Source organism: Capsicum annuum, chromosome 7 (assembly GCF_002878395.1).
Source record: "Capsicum annuum cultivar UCD-10X-F1 chromosome 7, UCD10Xv1.1, whole genome shotgun sequence".
NCBI lineage: Eukaryota > Viridiplantae > Streptophyta > Magnoliopsida > Solanales > Solanaceae > Capsicum > Capsicum annuum.
The window spans coordinates 46,153,127-46,164,237 of NC_061117.1; positions in this window are offsets into that span (position 1 = coordinate 46,153,127).

The following is an 11,111-nucleotide window of genomic DNA, read 5'->3' on the forward strand; positions in this document are numbered from 1 at the left end:
GAACTAGGATTGAGAGTCCTTGGAGTGTGATAATCTTGAACTGTTATATCTTGTTTCAAATGGTTTACTCATGGTTTAAACGGTGGTTTTGAACTGAATTGGTGCACTATTATAATGGTGAATTGGGAATGATAATTGTGGGTTATGATAATGGTGGAATTTGGTACTTGGTTTCACAAAATTGGTAAATTTTGGCTTGGCCATGGCATACCCTCAACCCATGTTATAATCTTGGTTTTGAATATGGATTTTTACATAATTTAACTTAGCTTTTTAAAACGTTGCAATTCACTAAAGGATAAATGGACAAAAACGTTTTGGATGCCCTTGGTGGATTTTGTTTGGATTTTTAAACCGGTAATTGGAGTCCTTTTGGTTAAATGAATTAGTTTGGCATCAACATAGTAGCTTGCAAGCAGATTGGTATGACGATACCAAGTTAGAAATGCCTAAATAAAAGACTCCATAGTTAATGGTTGGTTTAGGTGCGAATTGTTTTAATTTGGGCTTAAAGAGAATTGTGTAGCTCATCGAGAAAGTGTAGTCCTGGGAGGACCAACGCTAGAAATCTCAATTGTCGATGTTCAGGGTCTATATAACCATTGTGTTTTTATATAAAATATATTTTATACGGTTATCACCTTGGTGTCTTTATTCATTCCTCGGTACATGCGGCCAACATGGACTAGGGCCCTTACGGTAGGGGGTGCCGGACCCATATAGCTTGTGGGTGCCTAAAAGGTCGATATGAGCTACATAGTCCAGGCTAATATTTTAAACTATCATAGTTCATGACCTTTTTCCCTATCCCGACATCCTATATATATTTATAATTGTTGTCCATGTGGTTTATAACTGAATTTCTAGTAAATACATTATTTTATCTCTTTTCTTGGGTTGCATGCCAGTACTTGCCATACTGATCATCCCCAAATGCTACATCATTTCATGATGTAGGTTTCGAGGGCTTTTCTAGTGATCCTATACAACGTTAGGTGGTTTGGTACTCTGGTTGATCCATTGTGAAGTGGTAAGCCTCCATCTTTCAGAAGGCTCAGTCATTCTCTTAGATATCCTTTATTTTCCTAGTACTTATGGATTTCTTTTGTCATAGTCGGGGGTATGTCCTAACTTAGTTGGTATTCTTGGATTAAAGTCTTATGCGGATAGGATTGGGATGTTATTAATGTCCGTCTTGACTCTTTAAATTTTCTTATGGTTTTATATATCTTTTATTGACTAATTAGCTTTCGATGTTTACTTTTATTGTACTCTTGAGGTAAGGCTGAGGGGGTTATCTCTGACCCTCGGTGGGCTTCATATGCCCGTCAGGCCAAGCCCAAGTTCGGGTCGTGACATTCAAAACCCCATCACAAAGACATAGCTGGATGTATTTTTTTCAATCATCCGAATGCCCAATATAATCACTATATAATCAATTAAGTCTATTTTTCTTCCTTTCGCGTAGAACATATATTTGTGGCAAGAAGATTCATCTTTTTGGGATTTTTCATGTATTTGCTAATAAGACCTACAACATGCATAATATCAGGCCTTATGGTTGTTTAATACATCAAACTTTCCACTATTTATTTGTAAAGAGTGTTGTCAACTATCCTTCCCCTAGTTCTTTAGTGAGCTTCAAACTTAACTCATCTAGACTGTTAGCAGAGTTAGAACTCTTCATCTAAAACCTGTTTAAAATGTCTTAAGAATACTTTTTTTATGTTATGAAAATCTCATCAAGAGATTGAACAACTTCAATGCTAATAAAATAATGCATCATTCCAATATTAGTCATATCTAATTCCACCATCATGGACTTCTTAAAACTTTCAACCATGGAGATTCATTGTTGGTGTAAATTAAATCATCCACATATAAACAAAAAATGAGTATTTTTCCTATATCATCGGTCTTTGTAAAGACTGTGTGCTCATATGGATATTTCTTAAATCCCTCCTTAGAAAAATAAGCATTTATACGACTATATCAAGCTCGCGGAACTTATTTTAGTCCATATATTGCCTTCTTTAGTTTACACACCTTATGTTCTTCTTCAACCTTGACAAAAATAGTAGGTTGATGAACAAAAACTTGTTCATCCAAGTCCCCGTATAAGAAAGTCGATTTGACGTCCATTTAAAAAGTGGGCCATGAGTGTTGAGCAACCAAAGCTATCATTAATCTGATAGTATCAAGTCATACCACCAGAGCCAAAATTTCACTATAGTCTATACTAAACTCTTGCTTAGAGTCTTTAGCTACTAAGCGTGCGTCATTGCGCTCAACTTCACCTTTCTTGTTCATATTTTTCTTGTATATCCATTTGACATCGGTTGTCATATTCCCTTTGGAATCTCAGTCAGCTTTTAAGTGTCATTTCTAACCATTATTGTTATTCCTTCATCTATCACCTTTCACTATTTTGCTTATTTAACAACTTCTTCAAAGTTGGTAGAATCACAGTCTGGAAATAGGGAAAATAAATTAGTGGATCTTTAGATTGATGAATTCCAGTTATCTTAAAATCCATCATCCATGTGGGTTTTCTTTTTGATCATTGAGATCACTCTCTTTTTGTGTAGAGCCAAAATTGTTGATTGAACTAGATTTGAATTTATTGATCGTTTTGTCTCCTCTAGCTGTTGTATTTCCTCTTCAAAAGCTACAGGAAGAAGCTACTGATCTTCATATGCCCTTCCATGATTATGTAGCATTTTCATTAAAAAATATATCACGACTAAAAGGAATTTTCTCGATTTTAGGATTGCATAAATTCTAAGCTCAAGATTGATTACTAATACCAATAAAAATGCATTTTTCTCCTTTATTATCTAGATCGATACTCTTATAATATGGAACATGATCATAAGCCACATATCCGAAGATTCTGAAATGGTCAATACTTGATTTCTACCCGCTTCATGTCTCATTCAGAATCTATTCTTAATAGAGAAATTTGAAATTATGTTTAAAATATGTATACTCAAATCAACGGCTTTTGGCCAAAAGCTTTTGAAACACAACTTCTTGTTAAAATGTTGATCACCATATCGAGGATTGTTTGATTTCTTCCTTTTATTAACATCATTTTGTTGAGGTGTGTAAGCTATTGTAAGGTTCCTCTTGGTTCTACTTTCCACACAAAAATTTGTAAATTCTTGGGAATTGAACTGTCCTCCACGATGAGTGCGAAGAATTTTCAGTGGACTACCAATCTCTTTCTCAACAAGTACATTAAAATGTTAAATGCTTTAGAGAATTTTTGGAAAAAAAAATATATCCTTGTTTTTTCACTGAAGTCTTCAATAAAGGTTATGAAGTACCTTTCACCATCATTGAAATTTAGAGTTATTGCTCCACAGAGATCCGAGTGTACCAATCCTAGAAACGCCTTCGATTTTTAAGCATTGCTTTGTGGAAATAGATTTTGAGGTTTTCTGCTAACAACATAACTTTTACAAGTTTGTGAAAGAGCTGTAATTTGATAAAGACCATTCACCATGTTCTTTTTATGAGGGAATATTCAAACCATCAAAGTTCAAATGACAATATCAAAAATGTCACAACCTTGAAGGGTGTTTCACTTTCTCCATAAAGAAAGATTGAACAATTTCATTCTTCAAAGCAAACAACCTGTTCTGACTCATTTTCACAATAGAAATAACTACTCTGGAAGGATAAAATTTTTTGCAAGAATCACTCCTAAAGGTGATGCACAACTTTTTTTAACAATCAACTAACATTCAACAAATTATTTTCAAAGAAGAAATATAGAACACATTAGATATGGTTTCCAAATACCAATTCTTGATTTTAAAATTGATATTATCCTTGCCCATTATATTCTCAATGGAGAGATCACCAAAACAAACTTTGAAATGAAAGATTTCAGTTAGGTAACCAAAAGAAGACTTACTTATGATTATGTAGTTATCGCACCCAGTATCCACATACCAAATAACTTGCTTCTTAGACTCATTTTCGGCATGAACTTTCATTAACAAGGATTTTACTTTCTTATTATCATTAAAATTTTACTTTTATTCTTTCTCATTAGGCTATCTAGTATGACATTTATAATAATGATGTCCAAAATTATGGCAACAATAACATTCTATATTGAATTTGTCAAAATATTTTCCCCTGCCTTTACTGTAGTCATTATTCACTATAAAATTCCTACCACCATCTTTATTGCCTCGATCCCTATTGTCTCGGTCTCATATTTCTCTCCCTCTACCTCTAACACTTCTTCTAGAATTAAAAAAAACAAAACTAAAAGACTGTAAGGCCTGCTCCATAAAAGTTAAACTATGGTTCATCTTCTGCTCATACACTAACAAGGATCTTTGAAATTCGTCAAGTGACAAAGCATCTATGTATTTTGACTCCAAAATTGAGCATACATCATAATTATTTTTCAATGTCAAGGAACACGGTATGTTGAAAAAATCATTCATTTTCTTGCCATGAAATCCCATTTTGTTGCTTATCTACATAGTTCTAGCACCATAGCTAGTGACAATTTTACCTTTCTTCATCTGTAAAGTTTTGAAGTCCCTCCTTAAGGATTGAAGCTTTACCCACTTGTAATACCACAAAAATTCAAGCTAAGATTAGAATCATGCTTCAAGTAGTAACACCCCGCATTTTTTGAGCTAGAAATTGAAACTTCATTCTTACGTGTATAAACTCAAATCCCATGATTTATATTTAAATACATGTGTTGTGATCATTAGCCTTGTGTGAAAAGTGCTTATGAGGTGGGAAAATGTTCACAGGAATCACTTAAAGCAAATTTGAGCCAAGAGCCTTTGATTTGGCCAAATTTTGGTATTCGATTCTACAAGGTAAACTTTGAGTGTGTATAACTTTTTACATACGTGGAATTTTTCATCTCAAGACCCATCAAATTATAGATAATTGAATTATCCTTCCATCGATACCGATTTTGCCAATCCAATATCCAAGCAAAAAGTTATGACCATTTTTGTGAGAAATAGTAAGTGTAAAATTTTGTTCTTTTAATGCTCCAATAATGCATTCAAAATGACCTTTGGGACCCTCATTTCGATGGTATACCATAATTAGATATTATGGGTTGAGTTGGGGGTGATTTTAAGCCTTAAAAATGGGCGTGCGGCTCATGTTAGACCCTCCGCTAAGATCGTGCATCGCACGACAAATGCCAATAGCCACTGGATGGGGTATGATTTTGGTGTGCTTTGGCTATGCTTCGCCCAGAAAAATCCAAGTGCAAAAATTGCTCTGTTTTGACTTAGTTTAAAGGCGCTGAGGTCCTTTCACACCCCTAAACCATTTCTAATCATTCTTGAACAAATTAAGGGGCTTTAAAAACACGTTATTGCCCACTTTTCATGAGATTAACTTATGTAAACCCTTCACCTCTTCCCAAGAACAAAATTCAAAATTTTTCCCTCATGAACTCAAGAATTTAAGTTCCAATTTCAAGTTTTCTTCAAGGATTCAAGTAATTGAGGTATGTGGGGTATTCATCAATGGGTTCCTTTCACCCATTGAGCCCCAAAACCCTCTTTTTGGTTTAAGGTATTAATTTTATCCTATTTTATGAAATTATCCATGCAACTTATGAACTTAATCCATGTATTTCTTAGTAATTTGAATTCAAGCCATGTCAATATGTGTTCCCATGTAAACTAGTTTATTTCATGCCTCAAATTTCAACTACTCATGTTCTATTCAAGTGATTCCATGTCAAATCTTCAAGTTATGAATTAAATCATGTGAATATGTTGTTTTCTCAAGTTTAACTCATCCTCATGTTCAAGTTCATGTATTTCACTTTATTATTGAAATGTCTTATGTCTTGGGTCCTTCTTTTTTTTGGTTTAATTTGGATTTTTATTAATAATCAAAAACAAAATGTATGAATGGAACAACCCATCCAAATTACAAATTAAAAAACAAAACAACACCAGACCGGCCTAAATCATGACTCAGTCCAAATCAAACAACATATAAGTAGTGTAGGGTTTCCTATTTGAGCTAAGATCAACTCACTACATCTCAATTTGCCGTCTTTTCCACTATGGCTTTTTTCTTCAATCTTTAATTTGTGCTTCTTCATCTGTGGGTCATCAATACGGTGCCCTGGTCTATCTGAGGTGGATCCTTCTCCAGCTGTAAGAGTAAGTTGATTCCCTTTTTCTAACCTAACCTCTTTCCATTTAGTCTTGCTTAACACGAACTTTTCTCCATTTGCAGCTGAGTTCTCCAGATTAAGGGTTTTTGAAATGCTTTTTGGTGCTATGAAGTAGGGTCTAGTCCACTAAGGTTTGACATGCAATCCTGGTAAGCTGCTCCCTTTGTTTTTCTCAACTCTATTGATTGAACTTGAAAATAACATAGCACTTTTGACTAGTTATGGAAGGGGGGAGATTAACATGAGAAGCTCAGACTCGCGTGTAGCTAGATGGTGTCAAGATCCCAAGCTGCTTGCAATAAAGATTTGACCAATAACCCCTGATCAACTAAGAGTCCTTTTTGTTGGCTGGTTAATTAGGTTAAGTAGACACTCCCCTTTTTTGTTCCCCTGATCTGTTGATGTACAGATGATGTATGTGGATAAACTTAGCATAGCCTGTCTAGCTCATTTACTTGTTTGATACTTGTCACTGTTAATGATCCTTCTGCCTGTACTTGGAAGCTAATGGAATGCTATATATGTGAATGTATTTAGTCCAATGCCATGTTATCTAAAAAATCCTCTAGTTAATTGCCCTATCTATATGTATGAACTATATGTCACTTGCTTGTTTGAAAGTAGGCTACATATTTGTACTATTATGTCTTCTACTTTCCAAGGTATCTCACATTCCTTGCTTAACATCTTCTACACTAGTAGAGAGTTAGTCTGAATGGTCAATTTGTCATATTTAGATGAGTTACAGTGTCTAGCTACATACAATATAGCCAATGCCTCTACTTCCATACTAGTTGTATGCTCAATTGCTTAACCTGTTGTATGTAATAGATCCCTATTCTTATCCCTTAGACATAATGCCCAAGATCTCCTCACTGGGTTACCTTTAAAAACACCATCTATATTGTGCTTGACCCAACCATTTTGTGGAAACTCCCATTGCACTGGTATTACTTTAATTCTAGGCTTTAATTGATTAAGTTGTTGCATAATGACTGGCCATTCCACTGAGAACTCAAGTGTGGGTTTTCTAACCTTAAGTAGCATCCTCAAATGTCTGGAGACATTCATAATCAGCTTATGTACTGACGCTCCCTTCCCTTTATGCTTCAGTGCATTCCTTCTTCTCCAAAGCTCCCACATTATAATCCCTGGCATTGCTCTAAAGTATACTCTCTCCCTTGGCTTCACATCTGTATTCCACCATTCATATATTGTATTCCTCAAACTCAATCCTTGAATATTTATACAACAAAAGAGGATAAGTAGAACCAAGTCCTGTTAGCATAATCTAATCTCAGTAACACATAAGACACTGTCTCTTGTGCTGGATTTTGGCAGCACCAACACTTGGAGGGACCTTTCACTCCCCACCTTCTGATGGTTGTATCCACTGCAATATTCCCTTTCCATATTCTCCACATAAAGAATATTATCCGGAATGGTAAACCCTTTATCCACAGCTGCTTGTAGAAATCATTAGGATCCGCTCTCTGCCTGATATAGTGCCATGCTGATTTGACACTAAAATTCTCTCTTGCATCCACTGACCATACTATTTTGTCCTTATGTAATGTTTGCTATGGAATACTCACTTTCTACCTTATGTGATCCACAATTTCTTTAGTAAACAATTCATTCAGCATTTCTACATTCCACTGCCCCTCTTTTGTCAAATCTTTTACTCTTTGTTGTCTATCATCCCATTCCCTACTTTCCTCCATAATAGAGTACAAATCTCTTATTTCAATCCAATTATCATACCAAATATGTGCATCTCCTACCCTTATCCATCATATTATCAGATGATCATCAAGGTCACTTACTCATAGCATCTTTTTCCAAACTTTGGATCCTCTTCCTGATTTCCACATAACTTCTTTAGGATGTAACTTCCTGCAGTACTTGTTTAGCATGAATTCACTCTATATAGAGCTCTTGGTTCTAAAATTCCACCATAGATTATAGAAAAGAGCTATTGATATATCTTGTAACCTCTTAAAACCCAGTCATCCTCCCTCTTCTGGAACATATAACTCAGACCAAGCCACCCAATGCCTACCTTTCCCTTCTATATTGTTACTCTAGAAAAACTTAGCAAAGCATTTTTGAAGAGAAATTAACACATTCTTAGGAGTATTCATGACTGATAGGTAATGAATGGAAATACTTTGAAGCGCATGCTTAATTAGAACAACTCTCCCTCCAAAGTATAAAAGCTTACCCTTCCATGCTTGTAGCTACTGATCCTATTCATGATTTGTTGATAGTACATCTTCTTTTTTCTCTTATAGAATACAGGACATCCTAGATATTTGAATGGAAATTTCTTCCTTACAATTCCAGTAGCCACTTCTTCCATAACTGCTGCTCTATTCGACACCTTATCACAAAAATACAATGCCTCTTCTCCTTGTTAATTCCCTATCGAGACACCAACTCATATCTTCCAATATAGTTGTCAATAGTTGTAAAGTTCCCAACTCATCTTTACAAAGAATGATTATATCATCTGCTAATGCAAGATGATTGAGTTTAGGACTCCCTCTAGGCATACCAAATAACTTGAACTCTTTCCTGAACATTAATTCCTTTAATCCTCTAGAAAGTACCTCTGCTCAATGATGAATAAAGTAGGTGAAAGGGGGTCCCCCTTATTAAGACCCCTAGATGATTTGAAAAAACCTTTAGGTTGTCCATTTAGAAATAAGGAGTACCAGTTATTTGACAATAATCTGAAGACCATGTCTATGATTTCTTCACAAAACCCAATCTTCCTTAGTACTTTTGTCAGAAAGAGCCACTCCACTCTATCATAGGCTTTCATTATGTCCAATTTCATGACCATGTTTGGTGGGTTTCCCCTCTTTCTGATTTCAGACATTATTTCCTGCACTACCAATATGTTCTTATCCATACTTCTTGTATGTACAAATCTAGCTTTCTCCTCAGATACAATATCAGGCAACATACGCTTGTTCTTTCTTGAATAAGCCTTGAAAATAGTTTATTCACAAAGTTACTAAGTGATATTGGACTCAGGTCTGAAAAATTATTAAACACTAATATCTTTGGTAGAAGTACCAAATTTGTGTGAGTGATAAACCATGGGAGATCATACCCACAGAAAACGAAGTTACTATCTCATGAAGATCTTTACCAATTATATCCCAAGCATGCTGAAAGAAAGCACCAGTCATACCATTTGTCCCTCCAGCACTGTTCCTATTCAAACCCATGACTGCTACCTTTACTTTATTTAGTGTTGGAATCCTCTTCAATTCTGCATTTTGATTATCTGTTATAATAGTTGGTAGTGCATCCAACATTAAGAAGTCCTCAGCATCCTCTTGCTTCTAGAATTGATTCTGATAGAATAACTCTACAGCTTCAGCAATTTTATCTTGATTCTCCAACCAACTACCTCATCATTCTGAATTCTTGTAATCTTAAGTCTAGTCCTTCTTCCCTTCACAATAGAATGAAAGAATCTTGTGTTCTTTTCTCCATCCTTGAACCACTCAAAACCAACTTTTTGGTTCCAGTAGTCTTCCTCTTTTTTCAACTACATTATTAATTCATCCTGTGCCTTGAATAATATTTCCCTATTCACCCTAGAGGATCCTCCTCAAACTATCTCTCCTTTATATTGATCACCTGTAACGCCCCGAGTTTGTACCCCAGATGCTACACAGTGCTTACGACCTCGAAGGACCACAAGCTAAAACATGACTGATATCTACTGTGAGCACTGAATAATAATACTATAATAAATGTAAAAATAGGCTGAAATGCCAAAAGGTTCAAAATTTGAAATATTGAATAAGAATATCAACTGTAATAATAATTTGTAAAATTGAACACTGTATGAAAGTCTAGTCTGGAAAGCCTCTAACTAAACTATCTGAATGTGAAGTTGATAGGATAAACCCCCAACTAACTTCGACTACTGAACTACTGATAAATTGCAATACTGAAATAAAAGCAGGCCCTCATTATATGAGGACTCACTACTGAAACTGCTGCTAATAACTGGATCTGTCTATGCGTGGTCAGGAACCTGAGCATCCGAACCTATGATATGAGACATCGTAGCACAAATAAAGAGTATACGTTAGTACGTGGAATGTACTAGTATGCTAGATGAGGTAAGGCTGAATGCAAGGTTTCATATGCATGAACAATAACTGACTGGATGATATAGAGTAACTGAATATGAGAGCACGTGGATAACTGAAATTGCTGTAAATACTTAGTATGCAATATTATGCATATACATGTATGCTGTAACTGAGCTCTTACAGAAGTTGAGTTTTGAGTTATGATAATCGAGTAACTGATATTTGAGATTACTGATCACTGAGTTACTAAAACTGATTAACTGTGTTCGACAGTCCTGATTCTGCAAAATTGAATTGAGTTCTCTATTGAGACCAAAATTGAGACTGTGGGAAGTAATCATCTAACTGATATGCCCCTTATCTGAATAGATTTGGGGTCCAAGCTGTAACCCCAGCTGGAAAGGTGTCAGTACCGTGCCATGGGTAAAGACACTGAAGAGTTACCCTCATCTGGCAGGTACTCTAATGAGAAAGGTGGAACCCTCAACTGGCAGGTTAAAACACCTCATCAACCCTCAACTAGCAGGTTGATGTCTTAACCTACGCTGGCTACGTAGTTCTGGAATGTAAGGACTGCTTTTAAGGATCACACCCTCTACTGATAGGTGAGTCTCCATCCTTGGGTTCACTCGGTGCTGAATTCTACTCCTAACTGGATAGACCCTGAACTGATTTTACTGAACTAGACTGGACTGATACTGAGTTTTACTGAGTTCTATCACTGACCGAGTACTACTGAGTTCTGTAACTAATTGAGTTCTACTGATCGTGACATAACTGATACTATTTCGTAACTACTG